At 36.9% G+C, this 7,316-nt stretch overlaps 1 pseudogene; it reads left to right on the forward strand.

Moving 5' to 3' along the window:
- The first annotated feature begins 2,945 nt into the window (after positions 1–2,945).
- LOC138160923 (ectonucleoside triphosphate diphosphohydrolase 8 pseudogene) lies at positions 2,946–4,307 on the forward strand (annotated as a pseudogene).
- The last annotated feature ends 3,009 nt before the right edge of the window (positions 4,308–7,316 follow it).

Consider the following 7,316-nt stretch of genomic DNA (forward strand, 5'->3'; position numbering starts at 1 on the left):
TAGAAATCACAGATAGAGTGGAGGCATAGCAGCTATTTTGTAGGAGCTTTTAGGATGAGAACATCACATTCCCTAGATTTTCAAGCTAAAAGGGATCTAAAGACCTTCTGAATTCCATTTATATCCATGTGTAAGCCATCATCACTGATTCTTCCCCTTAACTCCCATATTAGCCATGTTGAAAAAAAATTATACTGTAAATATTCTATATACAACATTCTAATACTGGATGATCCTTGCATTTCTAATATAAATCCCATTTGTCATCATCTATATGGCTGTGATACAATGCTGTAATTTCCTTGCTAAAATATTTATTTCATTTTTTTTCAATGTTCATCAAGGAAATTGTTCTCTAATATTCTTTGTCTGATTTTGCTCTTCTTGGTTTAAATATCAAAAACATATTTATGGCATAAAAGACATTTGGTAGGACTCTTTCCCCTATTTTTTCCAAATATTTAATATTTTTCCTCAAAGGTTTGGTTGAATTAAATTGTAAATACATATGTTGGTCAGGATTTTTTATTAGGGAGCTCATTTGTGACTTTTAAAATATCTTTTCTTTTTAAGAATATATTTATTTCCTAACTACATATAAAAAATTAACATTTATTTTTGAAAAAATTGAGTTCCAAATTCTCTCCCTCTTTCCAGCCCATTCCTCACCTATTGAGAAGGCAAGAAAGATGACCATATGAAGTAACGAAAAACATAAATTCGTGTTATCCATGTTGTGAAATACACACATACACAAAAATAAACAAGAAAAATCAAGAAAAATTTGAAAGTAGGTTTCAATCTGCACTGAGAATTCATTAGTTCTCTCTGGAGGTGAAGACCATTTTTTTCATCAGGAATCCTTTAGAATTGTCTTGAATCTTTGCCTTGATCATTCAAATAGTTCCCAGTTGATTATTCTTACCATAGTACTGATAGTATGCATAATGTTCTCCTGATTCTGCTCAATTTAATTTGCAACAAATCAAAAGGAAAAATCTTCCCAGTTTCTTTTTTTCTACACCACCCTGTTTATCATTTCTTATAGCAAAATAGTATTTCAATACAATCATGTACCACTTTGCCAGCACCAAAAGAACTACTATGAGCACTTACAAATGCCTCCCTTCCCCTTTTCCTTGATCCCTTTGAAATGCAAACCTAGTCATGGAATTGCTGGGTCAAAGGATATACATGGTTTTTCCCTTTTTACAATTTCATTGGGGTGCATACCTCTCAGTTGTATGTTAGATCAAAGAATATGCACACTTTTATAGCACTTTAGACATGGCTGTAAAGTGCTCTACAGAACAGTTTGATTAGTTCACAACTTCACCAACAATGAACTGGTGTTCTAATTTTCCGACATCTTCTCAAATATTTATCATTTTCCTTTACTGCACTAATAGGCAATCTTATGGGTATAAAGTAGTGCCTCAGAATTGTTTTAATTTGTGTTTCTCTAATCAACAGAGTTTTAGAGCATTTTATATAACAATAGGTAAATTTAATGTATTCATTTGAAAATTGCCTGTTCATGTACTTTTATCATTTAGACATTGGGGAAAGGCTTGTATTCTTAAAAATTTGACTCAGTACTCTCTCTATATTTATATATGAGGCTTTATAAAAATCATTGTTTGCAGATGTTGATTTCTACCTTTCTGTTTTCCTTCTAATCTTGGTTGAGTTATAAACCTTTTTAACTTCATAAATCAAAATTATTCATTTTGCTTCCACAATTGTCTTTCCTCTTTCGTCATAAACATAGCTTACAAGTCAATTTTTCCATACTTTTCTAATTTTCTTAAGATATCACCCTTTCTATGTAAATTATTTATTTTGACCTTATCTCACTATACTGCGTTAGATATTGGTTTCTTTTTAGTTTGTTCTAAAATGCTTTTGAGTTTTCCAAGCAATTTTTGACAAATGGAGAGTTTTAACCTAAAAGCTGGGATCTTTCGGTTTGTTACCACAAGATTACCAAAGTCATTTATTGGGGTCTATTATGTGCCTCATCTATTTCAGTGATCTCCCTCTCTATTTCTTAGCCAGTGCAAAATTATTTTGATTGTTACCACTTTGAAATTTGCTACTGCTAGGCCACCTTCATATTTTTTTCAAAAGTTTCCCTTGAAAATCTTGATCTTTTCTTTTTCCAGATGAATTTTGTTATATTGTTTTCAAGCTTGGGTTGATTGATTGACATGGAACTAAGTAAATTAATCAATACATTAAATTAATTAATTATGCAAATTAATTAAAGTAAAACAGATAAAGTTATTATTTGTATTGTATTTGTTCAGGCTGTCCATGAGCAATTAATATTTTTACAAATGTTTAGATTTGTCTTTATTTTTGTTAACAGTGTTTTATATTTTTGTATATCATGTAGTCATTAGCTTTGTCTTGGCATGTGGAAACCCGATTATTTTATACATGGCTCAATGAATAGAGGGTCAGCCCTGGAGTCAGGAAGACCTTAGCTTAAAGCACACCTCAGACACTTCCCAGCTATGTGATCCAGAGCAAGTCATTTAAATGATTGCCTCACTTTCCTCATTTGTAAAATGAAATGGTAAACTATTCCATTGCCTCTTCCCCAACCAAATAAAAGTGGGTTCATAAAGAGTCAGACTCAGTGAAATTACCAAGCAAAAACAAAAAAAAGCATTTTAAATGGAATTTTTCTTGCTATATTTTCATGCTTGGTTTTGCTAGTATTTTATAGAAATACTGATTTGTTTATTTTATATCCTGCAACTTGTTTGAAGTTGTTAATGGTTTTAACAAGTTTTTAGTTGATTCATTAGAGTTCTCTAAGCATACCAACATATTATCAGGCCAGACCTGGTGCCCTGACTGGCAAACATGCTCTGCTCCAAGCTCCTGTGAAACCCTCTGATCTCTCCCACACAGCTTTATCCAGATTCCGGGTGAACATGGGGCACATCCAGAGAGATTTAGTCTTCATTGTCCTCCTGGGAGCCACAATAGTATCAGGAGTGATTGACCTCATCCTCTTTATTGTGGATGGCTCAGACATCTTTGGGTTTCCAAATACCAAGGGTCTGGGATTTCTCATTATGCCAATGACCCAGTGAATGCTGGGGAGAGCCTGAGGTCTTGTATGCAGAAGGTGATGGCCCTGATCCCAGAAGACAAGCATCAGAAGACTCCCACTTTCCTTGGGGCCACAGCAGGGATGAGGCTTCTGAGAGAGAAGAATAGTTTCCAAGCAGATCAGATCTTTGAAGAAATCATGAAGGTCCTGGGTCAGTTCCCTGTCAATTTCCATGGAGCCCAAATCCTGACAGGGAATGATGAAGGATCCTTTAGCTGGATCACCATTAACTACATCCTGGAGACTCTGGTGAAGTACACCTTTGCAGGGGAGTGGATCCAACCTCCTATGGCTGAGACGGTGGGAGCTCTAGACCTAGGTGGAGCTTCAGCACAGTTCTCCTTCCTTCCACTTGGCCCTATCACTGACCCAAGCACCAAGACCACCTTCCACCTCTACGGACATGACTACAGTGTTTACGCACATAGCTACCTGTGCTATGGGCAGAACCAGTTGCAGAAATGGCTCCTGGCACGTTTGGTGCAAAATAGACTTTACCAAGTGGTCTGGAACCCATGCTACCATGGTGGAAATGAGGAAACGCTGTCTCTGGCTGACTTGCATGACACACCTTGTGTCCAGAACACCCAACCCTCTCCACCCATGCAGAGCCCTAGGGTGGAGGGGACAGGAAACCCAGAAGCTTGTTACCCTGCTGTCTATAGTCTCTTCAACTTCTCTACCTGTCAGGGCCAGGAAGACTATGCCTTTGATGGCATCTGCCAGCCTCAGAATCATGGCCAGTTCTGTGCATTTTCTGGACTCTATTACACTTTCCACTTCTTGAACCTCACAGGCGGCCAGTTCTTGTACACTGTGAATAGGACCATTTGGGCCTTCTGCCAAAGGCCCTGGACACAGGGGCAGGCCAGCTACCCTGAGCAGAAACAATGTCTATACAGGTGCTGCACTAATGCTATGTACATCCTCATCCTCCTGACTAACGGTTACATTTGCTAATGACACATGGAGCCACACCCACTTCAGCTCCTGTTGCAGGCACAGACATTGGTTGGACTCTGGGCTACGTGCTGAATGTGACCAGCTTGATCCCTGCTGAGACCCCACCTTTCAGAGGGCAGAAAGTCACAATGTCCGGGGTGCTGGTGTCTTCTTTCTTGCCCTGACCGTCGTAATGAGCATCGGGCCTGGAATCATCTACTGTTTTTTGGAGCCCTGATGAGGCCTCAGATACCAGTCACCATGATGAACATCCTTGGGGTGCAGCAAGAGTAACCAGATTCTGAGCTTCTGATAAACTGAAGACTAGTTCATTTAACTCCTGGGGGACCCACTCCATCCCAGCCAGGGACCTCAAAGTCTATGGCAGGGAACTTCTGTCTCTGGGATGAGAGAAGAAATGACAAGGGATAATGAACAAAGAAATTAACTGGAGACTCAGGAGACCAAAGTGCTGCCTCTTGCAATCAGCCAATTAATTGTGCGACCAGGGGCAAGTCACTTCCTCTTTTGGAGCCTCAGTTTTTCATCTGTAAAATGAGGGAGGTTGGACTAGATGATTGATCATTGAAATCTCTTCCTGTTCTGTAATTATGTGGAAAATGACAGAACTATCAAGGGAGCTCTGATGTTCCAGAAGGGAATTTGGGGACAGCCCAAGGATGACAAAAAGTGTCCCTGGAATATGCACTTGTGCGGTTATCAAAGGTGGGCTCAAGCCACCGAAGAGAGGCAGGAGGAGCAACTTCTTCCACAGCAGCCCCACTCCTGGGAGCACCTTCAGCTTCGCTCTCACCCTGGGGCAGCCCTAGCCAAAGAGTTCAGCTGAGGATTTCTGTGCTTGTTCTCCCCATCCAGATCTCCTGGATCTTACCCTGTAGAACTTGCTCATCCTCCTTCCCTCTCAGTCTCCCCTCCCCTGTGTCCTCAAATCCCAATCTCTTAACTCTAGCAGCCATTCTACATAGTTGTCCATCAATCTTTGCATATTGTCATCCCCATTAGACTGTGAGCTCCGTTAGAGCAGGCACTGTTTTTGCCTTTTTTTGCATCTTCAGTACTCGACCTGGTTCCTGGCACATAGTGGGTGCTTAATAAATGCTTGTTGACTGACAAAAAACAAAACAAAACATATTATCAGCAAAGAGTGCTAGTTTTCCCTCAAGTTCTTTTTCTTGTCATATTGCTACAACTATCTAGGTAAAAAAAGATCTACAGCTTTCTAATACAATATTCAATAACAGTGGCGATAATGAACATCCTTGCTTCTCCCCTGATCACATTTGGAAGGTTTTAAAATAATCTTCCTTACAGATACTGCTTACCCTTGATTTTAGATAGAAATTACATATCATTTTAAGACAGTCTCCTATTATTCTTACTCTCTCTAGTGTTTTTGTTTTGTTTATAAGAAGAATGGGTACTGGATTTTGTCAAATGTCTCTTCTACAACAATACATATAATCATTTGATTTTTTATTGATATGGTCAACTATACTTATAATTTTCCTGATATAAATCCTACCCCCTCATTTTTTATGATCTTTGTGATATTTATTATGTAATTTACTAATATCTATTTATAATCAATTTGTTTGTATTTTATTTAACATATTTTGCATAAGTATTCTTTAAGAAATTTGTTCTTTTGTTTTCTTTCTCTGTTTTTTTTTCCTTTCCCTGGTATAAGTATGAAAATTGTATCTGAGTCATAAATAGAATTTGTTAAGACTTCCTTTATCTATGTTTTTCAATATATATACATATAGTATTGTGATTAATTGTTCCTTAAATGTTTGGTAGAATTCATTTTCAATCCATCTAGTCCTAGGAATTTTTTCCCTAGGGAGAACATTTATGATTTTTTCATTTTATCCCCCCCATTTAATTTTAACTTTATTTTTCTCTTTTAATTAATTAATTTATTTTAGTCTTCAAAATTTGTTTCCACAAGATTTTGAGCTCCAAATTTTCTCCTCATCTCTCCTCTGCCCCACCCCAAGATGGCATGCATTCTGATTTTCTCTTCCCTGAATCTGCCCTCCCTTCTATCATCCTCTTCCCAACCCCCTACCCCTCACTTTTGTGTGGGGCAAGATATATTTCTATATCCCATCACCTGTACATCTTCTTTCCCAGTTGCATGTAAAAGTAATTTTTAACATGTATTTTTAAAACTTTGAGTTCCAAATTTTCTCCTATCTTCCCTCCCTACCCACCCTCATTTAGAAGGCAAACAATTCAATATAGGTTATACATGTGTAGTTATGAAAAAACACTTCCATAATAGTGATATTGTGAAAGATTATCAATATTTCCCTCCATCCTATCCTGCCCCCCATTTATTATTTTCTCTCCTCTGACCCTTTCCCTTTTCCAACATCTTTGCTTCTTACTATCCTCTCCCCCAATCTGCCCTTCCTTCTATCATCCCCACCTCTTATCAGATTCCCCCTACTTTCCTCTAGGGTAAGATATTCAATTGAGTGTTTCTGTTATTCTCTCCTTAAGCCAAATTCAATGAGAGTGATGTTCACTCATTTCCTCTCCCTTCTTCCCCTCAATTTTAAAAGCTTTTTCTTGCCTCTTTTATGTGAGATAATTTTTTATTCTATCACTCCCTTTCTCCTTCTCCCAATATATTCCTTTCACACCTTAATTACACACACACACACACACATTCATCCATTTCACTTAGATTCAGTTATACAAAAACAACTTCTAACAATTGCTTTAATTTTATCTTCATCAGTCGTATACTTACCCTCTTATTTTTTTCATAATTACAATTTTTTTAGAGTCAAATTGTGAAGGGATTTATCAATTTTATTATTTGTAACAGCTTAGTTTTATTTAATACATCAGTGTTTTATTTGTTTCTTTTTAAATTTCAATGTCATTAATTTATCATTTGATTTTCAGAATTTCCACTTTAGTCTTTCTTTGAGGATTTTTATTTTGTCATTTTTGGTTTTTTTATTATATTCTCAATTATTTTTTTCTTTCTACATTTTATTGTTTTTTGTGTTTAGTGGCATAAATTTTCTCCTACATACTGCTTTGTTTGTATCCCAGAAATTTTAATATCTTGCCACATTGCCATTCCTTCTAAGAAAACTTATCTATCTATCTATCCATTTTTTATTTGTTCTTTTGGCAACTTGTTCTTTGAGATAAAATCATTTAGTTTCTTTTTCTTAAATAATATTTTTGCGGTGGCTATGTGGTG

Source organism: Petaurus breviceps, unplaced genomic scaffold, assembly GCF_028583685.1.
Source record: "Petaurus breviceps papuanus isolate PSGF00001 unplaced genomic scaffold, PetGlider_PUasm1.0 183, whole genome shotgun sequence".
Classification (NCBI taxonomy): domain Eukaryota; kingdom Metazoa; phylum Chordata; class Mammalia; order Diprotodontia; family Petauridae; genus Petaurus; species Petaurus breviceps.